The sequence below is a fragment of the Oncorhynchus mykiss genome, chromosome 20 (genome assembly GCF_013265735.2).
Source record: "Oncorhynchus mykiss isolate Arlee chromosome 20, USDA_OmykA_1.1, whole genome shotgun sequence".
NCBI classification, from domain to species: Eukaryota; Metazoa; Chordata; class Actinopteri; order Salmoniformes; family Salmonidae; genus Oncorhynchus; species Oncorhynchus mykiss.
Genome location: NC_048584.1, coordinates 20,163,667 through 20,172,413, shown reverse-complemented (window position 1 = coordinate 20,172,413; position 8,747 = coordinate 20,163,667). Strand labels below are relative to the sequence as shown.

The 8,747-nt window shown below is 37.3% G+C and overlaps 1 non-coding gene across 1 annotated transcript; it reads left to right on the top strand.

The window, feature by feature from the left end:
* Positions 1-5,708: 5,708 nt before the first annotated feature.
* Positions 5,709-5,778, top strand: trnaa-ugc. Its single transcript has one exon. It is a non-coding gene; the product is annotated as a tRNA-Ala (tRNA).
* Positions 5,779-8,747: the final 2,969 nt, after the last annotated feature.

The following is an 8,747-nucleotide window of genomic DNA, read 5'->3' as shown; positions in this document are numbered from 1 at the left end:
TTTCTCGGGGATGGCGAGTCATTTTGACGAGTTCTCCAAAGAAAATTCAGGTACGGTCATGGCCTCAAATGATGCCCTATAATGATACCATATAAGGAAACATTCATTGCCTACAGTTTATCTTACATGCAGGCCTACCATTTGTGACATTGGGTACTTTGTGTGTGTCAAAAATAATAAGATGTAAAAAGACATAGTTTAACAATTTGTTATATCTTTATTAGGCTAACTCAACTCCCTGTCACAGAATTTGGACCACTATCTGACCATGTATATGATGAGGATGAACATATGACAAAAACACTTATAGTTTCATGGAAGTAGGCCTACTGAACACTGCCAAACTCAAACCCAATACATAGGTTTACGAGAGACAGCTGATGCTGCGGTACAATCTGGTTTATCACTTCACTGATGCTGCTGCAATCTGCCTACCAATGGCAATTGTATACGCTAGTATGCCATCTTGTGTTTCAGAGAGGTATTCATTTATAATATCTTACTACTGTACTGTAATCGTATTGAAATGCAGAAGGCCTGTCTTAGTGATATACAGTATCAACTAACATCATTTTACTCTGAATGTCACAGGCGGGAAGTATTTTTACTGATGCCTTTTGCCTCTCGGCAGTTCCACTGTAAAGGAATCGGATTGTTCACTTTAAAATGTTTGCCAAACAAAAACCACTCATTTAAAAGCTTAACAAACCAACTCTATGCACAAGAACTACTTTGAACAATTGAACACAGAAATCTTCACAAAAACACATTTACTGGAATAACTGTGCAAATGCAAAGTTTGGTAACAGAATTTGGGTAAAATCTCCATCTGTTTTTTTATGCACTCAGAGCTTTGAATTAAGATGAAAAGATGTCTGCAGAAAGAATGGGGTGTCAGCTTTGACATGACACCTTGAGTTTGAAAAAAACACATTGTTTGGATATTGTACTAGAGTAGTCAAAGTGGATTTACATCGGGTAACAGAATTACATCATGGGTCCCTGATCTGTACTATAGAGAAATGCATAATTATGGATATTAATATTATTCTCTTTATGGTGATGTATCCTGAATAAATCTGTCGTTCTGCCCCTGAACAGGCAGTTAACCCACTGTTCCCAGGCCGTCATTGAAAATAAGAATTTGTTCTTAACTGACTTGCCTGGTTAAATAAAGGTAAAAAAAAAAAAAAAAAAGTACACAAAGGTAGAAATATGCAATATCCTTATTTTGCATATTTGGTTATTCCACACACTGGCTATTATTGTATTGATCTCTGCTCCCAAACAAGACCACATTTGGTTGTTCCGGACCAGACCAAATCTGAAATAATCATAGACGTCTATGTTTCACAAGTTTGGACATCACAGTACAGTACAGCACAGCACAACACAGAGTAGAGTTCCTTACAGTACAGTAGATATGTTCAGTACAGTATAATACAGTACATTATACTCTACTGTAGTGTGCTCTACTGTACTTTACTGTACTGTACTGTTGTGCTATACCTTTCTGTCCAAACTTATGAAACATAGACGTCTATAAATGGTTCTGCCAGGGAGGACTGGCCAAATTTCAAATACTTTGTAACATCCATGGATGTCCGGTGTCGGTCGGTGCTCAGTGGGTGAGGATTCTTGTTACAGTAAATGAAAGGGGGTAGGTATCATGGTGGTTGGTGTCAGTAATAGCCAGGAGAGGTGACATGAGTGGAGAGAGCGAGAGCGAGAGAGAGAAAGAGAGAGAGAGCGGGACTGAGAGGGAGGGGTTGTCCAAACTGTTTTCACAGTCTCACTTTGACCACCAGATGACAAAAAAATAAAATAAAAAAGTTATTAGCGGAACATAACAGTATGCCAGTTGGAGGACAGTAGCAGGTGACCTAACTGTGGTTTATGACTACTACGATTTCCCATTGTAGCTAATTAAATTACAGTTATTCCTTTATCGATTTGGTTACAGAATTAAGAGTTTTAATCACATAGTAAGTTATAAACAAACTTGATATCAGTAAAAATACTTTAACAAATAACAGTCAACTTTCATTATCCTCCTTCCTCATGAGGGAGAGAAATTAGAAAATATCTTCAAGATGTGGGGTTTTGTAATGGAATTACAAGGCAATGTTTCTTACACTTTCAGAGGACAAATCATTTCTTCAAAACTAAATATGTCTTGATATTATACTGGACAAAAATATAAACACAACATGCAACAATTTCAACGATTTTACTGAGTTACAATTTATAGGAGGAAATCATTGAATTGAAATAAATGCATTAGGCCCTATGGATTTCACTTGGCCCAAATTTGTGCAAATTTATTTTGAGAAATAAGCTTCTTATGCGACTGGAACATTTCTGGGATCTTTTATTTCAGCTCATGAAATATGGGACCAACACTGTACATGTTGCATTTATATTTTTGTTCAGTGTAGTTTGCAGGGGACTTTACTTCAAAATTATTGTATTTTGATGTATTTCTAATACATTTTAAGACTGTTTCTGGTAGATGTCTAAGACCCCTTCTCCACTTGTTTGGCCAGAAAACAAATCCTTTAAAGTTTCATCATCTAATATTCCAGGAATTCCTTAAATAATGTGTCTAACATTATAGTTTAGTTTTCTAATTTCTTATTTTTGATGTAAAAATTGTTTTTGCATCACTCCCACAAGTTTTCATACTTTGTGGGTCAAATATGACCCGTATGTATTTCCAATGGAATTCATTGCATTGCACTCATCAAACCTTTCTTTTTGCTACAACAATAAAATAAATGTAATTAATGAAGTATTTATTAAACATCTTGTTTTTAATGTTTATTAACCACTGTTTTCATTTCTCCTTTTTACATTTTTTTTGGGGGGTAGATCAGCTTTAATATTGCAGATAGATTGTAGCTTCCATCAGTGTGTAATTGTCTGCATCACTTCCAATCCCCCATATATTTTTGGGCAAATATATATTGGAAACACACACACACACACACACACACACACACACACACACACACACACACACACACACACACACACACACATATATATATATATATATATATATATATATATACATAAAGTTGAAGTCAGAAGTTTACATACACTTAGGTTGGAGTCATTAAAACTCGTTTTTCAACCACTCCACAAATTTCTTGTTAACAAACTATAGTTTTGCCAAGTCACTTAGGACATCTACTTTGTGCATGACAAGTCATTTTTCCAACAATTGTTTATTACAGACAGATTATTTCACTTATAAACTCATTGTATAACAATTCCAGTGGGTCAGAAGTTTACATACACTAAGTTGACCGTGCCTTTAAACAGCTTGGAAAATTCCAGAAAATGACGACATGGCTTTAGAAGCTTCTGATAGGCTAATTGACATAATTTTAGTCAATTGGAGGTGTACCTGTGGATGTACTTCAAGACCTACCTTCAAACTCAGTGCCTCTTTGCTTGACATCATGGGAAAATCAAAAGAAATCAGCCAAGACCCCAGAAAAAAATGGTAGACCTCCACAAGTCTGGTTCAGCAATTTCCAAATGCCTTAAGGTACCACGTTCATCTGTACAAACAATAGTACGCAAGTATAAACACCATGGGACCACAAAGATTGTACTTTTTGGAGAAATGTCCTCTGGTCTGATGAAACAACAATAGAACTGTTTGGCCATAATGACCATCATTATGTTTGGAGTTAAAAGGGGGAGGCTTGCAAGCCGAAGAACACCATCCCAACCGTTAAGCATGGGGGTGGCAGCATCATGTTGTGGGGGTGCTTTGCTGCAGGAGGGACTGGTGCACTTCACAAAATAGATGGCATCATGAGGGAGGAACATTATGTGGATATATTGAAGCAAAATTTCAAGACATCAGTCAGGAAGATTAAAGCTTGATCGCAAATGGGTCTTCCAAATGGACAATGACCCCAAGCATACTTCCAAAGTTGTGACAAAATGGCTTAATGACAACAAAGTCAAGGTATTAGAGTGGCCATCACAAAGCCCTGACCTCAATCCTATAGAAAATGTGTGGGCAGAACTGAAATAGCGTATGCGAGCAAGGAGGCCCACAAACCTGACTCAGTTACACCAGCTCTGTCAGGAGGGATGGGCAAAAATTCACCCAACTTATTGTGGGAAGCTTGTGGAAAGCTACCCGAAACATTTGACCCAAGTTAAACAATTTAAAGGCAATGTTACCAAATACTAATTGAGTGTATGTAAACTTCTGACCCACTGGGAATGTGATGAAAGAAACAAAAGCTGAAATAAATCATTCTCTCTACTATTATTCTGACATTTCACATTCTTAAAATAAAGTGGTGATCCTAACTGACCTAAAACAGGGAATATTTACTTGGATTAAATGTCCGGAATTGTGAAAAACTGAGTTTAAATGTATTTGGCTAAGGTGTATGTAACCTTCCGACTTCATATCTTATCATACATATCTTTTTTTTAAATATCTATTTTCCTTGATTACACTACAACCCTACCAATTGGAGCAAACTAGTGAACAACCACGCTTAGGCCTGTATTTCCAGCTTATACATACTATATGCCTTTTATGGACACAGTCTATTTTACAATAGTTCTATTTTGTTTGTTTTTACTGTCCTTCTTCTACCCTCAACCTCTCATCTATTTCTGATGTCCATCCCGGTTTGACTTCCATTTGCCATATCTTTCAAACTGTGCTCTTTCACAAACGCTCTTAATTAACCTATATAGGTTTTATGGGCACAGTATGTTTTACATTACTTGTTAGTTCTCATTTTTAAATAATTGAGTAAAAGGAGTTTTTGCATTACTACCCCAAGTTTGCATTATGCCGGGTAAAAAATGACCCATATACATTTCTCATGGAATTTGATAGGAACCTTTGATCCTCATACATTTTTCCTGTCAGGAATATATTTACAGTGGACAACACATCTACAGTCAACAATTTCACAATATTGGAAGACAATTTTGTTCATCTTGATACATGTAAGTATTTTACAAAAAGATTCTCACAAAACATTTGATGTCTTCAGATAAAAAATATTCCATGACTTTTGCATGTCAAAAGTTAGAGTGTACTATATAATAATAATAATCTATCTAGCCTGATCTTGATCTTAGCCAGCTAGCCATGCAGCTAGTATAAATTAGTCTGTTTGTCTGATATAATTTTGTCCACAAAAAAAATAAATCAGCCAGCTAATCAGAGAGAGGGGGGTGGGGATTGGGGAGTAGTTGGGAGATGACTAAGAGTATCCGTGTGGCTAAATTTAAGCTTTGTCCTATATTTATATTGTATTTATTTATTTATTTATTTATTTTAATCCCAGGCCCCCGTCCCCGCAGGAGGCCTTTTGGTAGGTCTTCATTGTAAATAAGAATTTGTTCTTAACCGACTTGCCTAGTTAAATAAAGGTTGAATAAATAAATACAAATAAAATGCCCCCAAAAAGGTCTGTGCACAGCCTTGAATCTTTTAATCAAGCTTCTAAACAGAAAAATCTGGAACAATTATGCATTTTGTGATAAATTCGCACAAAATTTGGCACGGCGATAGATTAATGTAAAATGTTTACATTTTAGTATATTTAGCAGACACTAGAGTAACTTGCAAGAGCAATTAGGGTTAAGGTCCCTAATAAATTTGGAACAGAGGTATGTTTATGGACCCTGAGAAGATATGGCGCCACCCCAGATTTGTGTGGCTCAGTTGGTAGAGCATGGCACTTGCAATGCCAGGGTTGTGGGTTCGATTCCCACGGAGGACCAGTACAAAAACAAATATGAAGAAATATTCGCTCACTACTGTAAATTGCTCTGGATTGCCTGAGAGACCGGCCCATTCAACATCACCAGCTGTCATCATCGGCAGCTCTATGGTGAGAAACATCTCGGTTCCCAATGCAAAAACCCTGTGCCTCCCAGAAGCACAGGACATCACAAGGCTGCTTTCGACTGTTCTACGGCAGATGCCGGGAGCTGACACTGTCGTAGTCCATGTAGGGTCAAATGACATCAGGAGTGCTAGCTCGGAACATCTGAAAATGTATTTTAAAGATCTGATTTTAGTATTTAAAGACTCAAAAAATGTGCAATCATTTCAGGTCCAGTACCATCGTTGGGTCGCCGCGGGTGTGACAGATTAAGCAGGCTACTAGCATTACACATCTGGCTAATAGATTACCGTAGCTCTGCTGGAATCACTTTTATAGATAACTGGAAACAGAAGATGCTCTACAAGAATGACGGAGTCCATCCAAATCATCTTGGCTCCTCGACTCTGTCCACGCATTTCAAGGCTGCTTTGAAACAATGACATCAATGACCCAAGACCAGCTCAGTTAATCCCTACCATTGTTATGAGTCATCATATTGCTGCATCAAATGTACATTATCCTAGGGGTGTTGGCTGACAATGTAAGTAACTTAAGTTATGTCCCCCTAATTGCCCTGAATACCTTTGTTGATCCTATAGCAATTGTATGCAGTAATCATGAGCCTTTGAACTAGAGTTATACTGTTAGCACTGCGGCGGTGTGCCCTAGTAGGAACACCACTGTGCAGCTCACCCTGCACTACAGTATAAATAACATGAGCAAGTCTACTTCTGATATGCATTAAAAACAATCAAGCAACCCAGAAAAGTGCAAAATAATTGTCCATATTAACATATGCAGCCTGGGAAACAAGGTCCATGAAGTCAATAACTTGCTTGTAACAGATGATATTCATATTCTGACTGTCTCTGAAACTCACTTAGATAATACCTTTGATGATACAGTGGTGGCAATACATGGTTATATCATCTACCGAAAAGACAGAAATGCCAACGGTGGCGGTGTTGCGGCCAGAACCACATTCCTGTAAAGCTTAGAGACGATCTCATGTTAAATACTGTAGAAGTAATATGGCTACAGGTTAATCTGCCTCACCTTAAGGACATTCTTGTGGGTAGCAGCTCTAGACCACCAAGTGCTAACAGTCAGTTTCTGGATGACGTGTGAAATGTTTGATAATGTATGTGATATCAACAGGGAAGTATATTTTCTGGGTGATTTAAATATTGACTGGCTCTCATCAAGCTGCCCAATCAAGAAAAAAACATCAAACTGTAACCAGTGTCTGCAACTTGGTTCAGGTTGTCAGGCAACCTACCAGGGTATTTACAAACAGCACAGGAATGAAATCATCAACATGTATTGATCACATCTTTACTAATGCTGCAAAAATGTAAAGCAGTATCCAAATCCATAGGATGTAGTGATCACAATATAGTAGCCATATCTATGAAAACCAAAGTTCCAACGGCTGGGCCTAATATAGTGTATTAGAGGTCATACAATAAGTTTTGTAGTGATTCATATGTTGATGATGTTAAGAATATTTGCTGGTCTGTGGTGTGTAATGAGGAGCAACCAGACGCTGCACTTGACGCATTTATGAAATTGCTTTTTCCAGTTACTAATAAAAATGCACCCATTAAGAAAATGACTGTAAAATCCCCTTGGATTGATGAGGAATTGAACAATTGTATGCTTAAGAGGGATGAGGCAAAAGATATGGCAAATAAATCTGGCAGCCCAACTGATTGGCAAACGTACTGATTAGTAAAATGTTTTCTTAAGTACGTTTGCCAAACTAAATAAAAATAAACTATACTATGAAACAAAAATAAATTATACAAAGATTGATAGTAAAAAGCTGACAAAGACACGGCGGTTGGAACCAAAAATCTCCAATTTGGACTCCAGACCAAAGGACAGATTTCCACCTGTCTAATGTCCATTGCTCGTGTTTCTTGGCCCAACCAACTCTCTTCTTCTTATTGGTGTCCTTTAGTAGTGGTGTCTTTGCAGCAATTCATCCACGAAGGCCTGATTCACACAGTCTCCTCTGAACAGTTGAAGTTGAGATGTGTCTGTTACTTGAACTCTGTGAAGCGTTTATTTGGGCTGAAATTTCTTAGGCTGGCAATTCCAATGAACTTATCCTCTGCAGAAGAGGTAACTCTGGGTCTTCCATTCCTGTGGTGGTCCTCATGAGAGACAGTTTCATCATAGCACTTGATGGTTTGTGAAGAAACTTTCAAAGTTCTCAAAATTTTCCGTGTTGACTGACCTTTCTCTGTCGTTTCTCTTTCGTTTCTCTTTGCTTATTTGAGCTGTTCTTGCCATAATATGGACTTGGTTTTTTACCAAATTGTGCTATCTTCTGTATACCTTGTCTGTCACAACACAACTGATTGGCTCAAACGCATTAAGGAAAGAAATAAATTCCACAAATTAACTTTTAACAAGGCACACCTGTTAATTGAAATGCATTCCAGGTAGCTGGTTGAGAGAATGCCAAGAGTGTGCAAAGCTGTCATCAAGGCAAAGGGTGGCCATTTGAAGAATCTCAAATATAAAATATATTTTGATTTGTTTAACACTCTTTTGGTTACTACATGATTCCATATGTGTTATTTCATAGCTTTTATGTCTTCATTATTATTCTACAATGTAGAAAATAGTATAAATAAATAAAAACCCTTGAGTGAGTAGGTGTTCTAAAACTTTTCACCAGTAGTGTATATATCTGACCAAATTATGAAAGACAAGAATTGTACTTTTGAATTCCATAAAGTCAGCGTGGAAGAAAAATTGTTGTCTATCAACAATGCTAAGACACAGAGTCTGACAATCTGGATGGAAAATTACTGAGGATAATAGCCACTCCTATTCGCCACATACTCAATT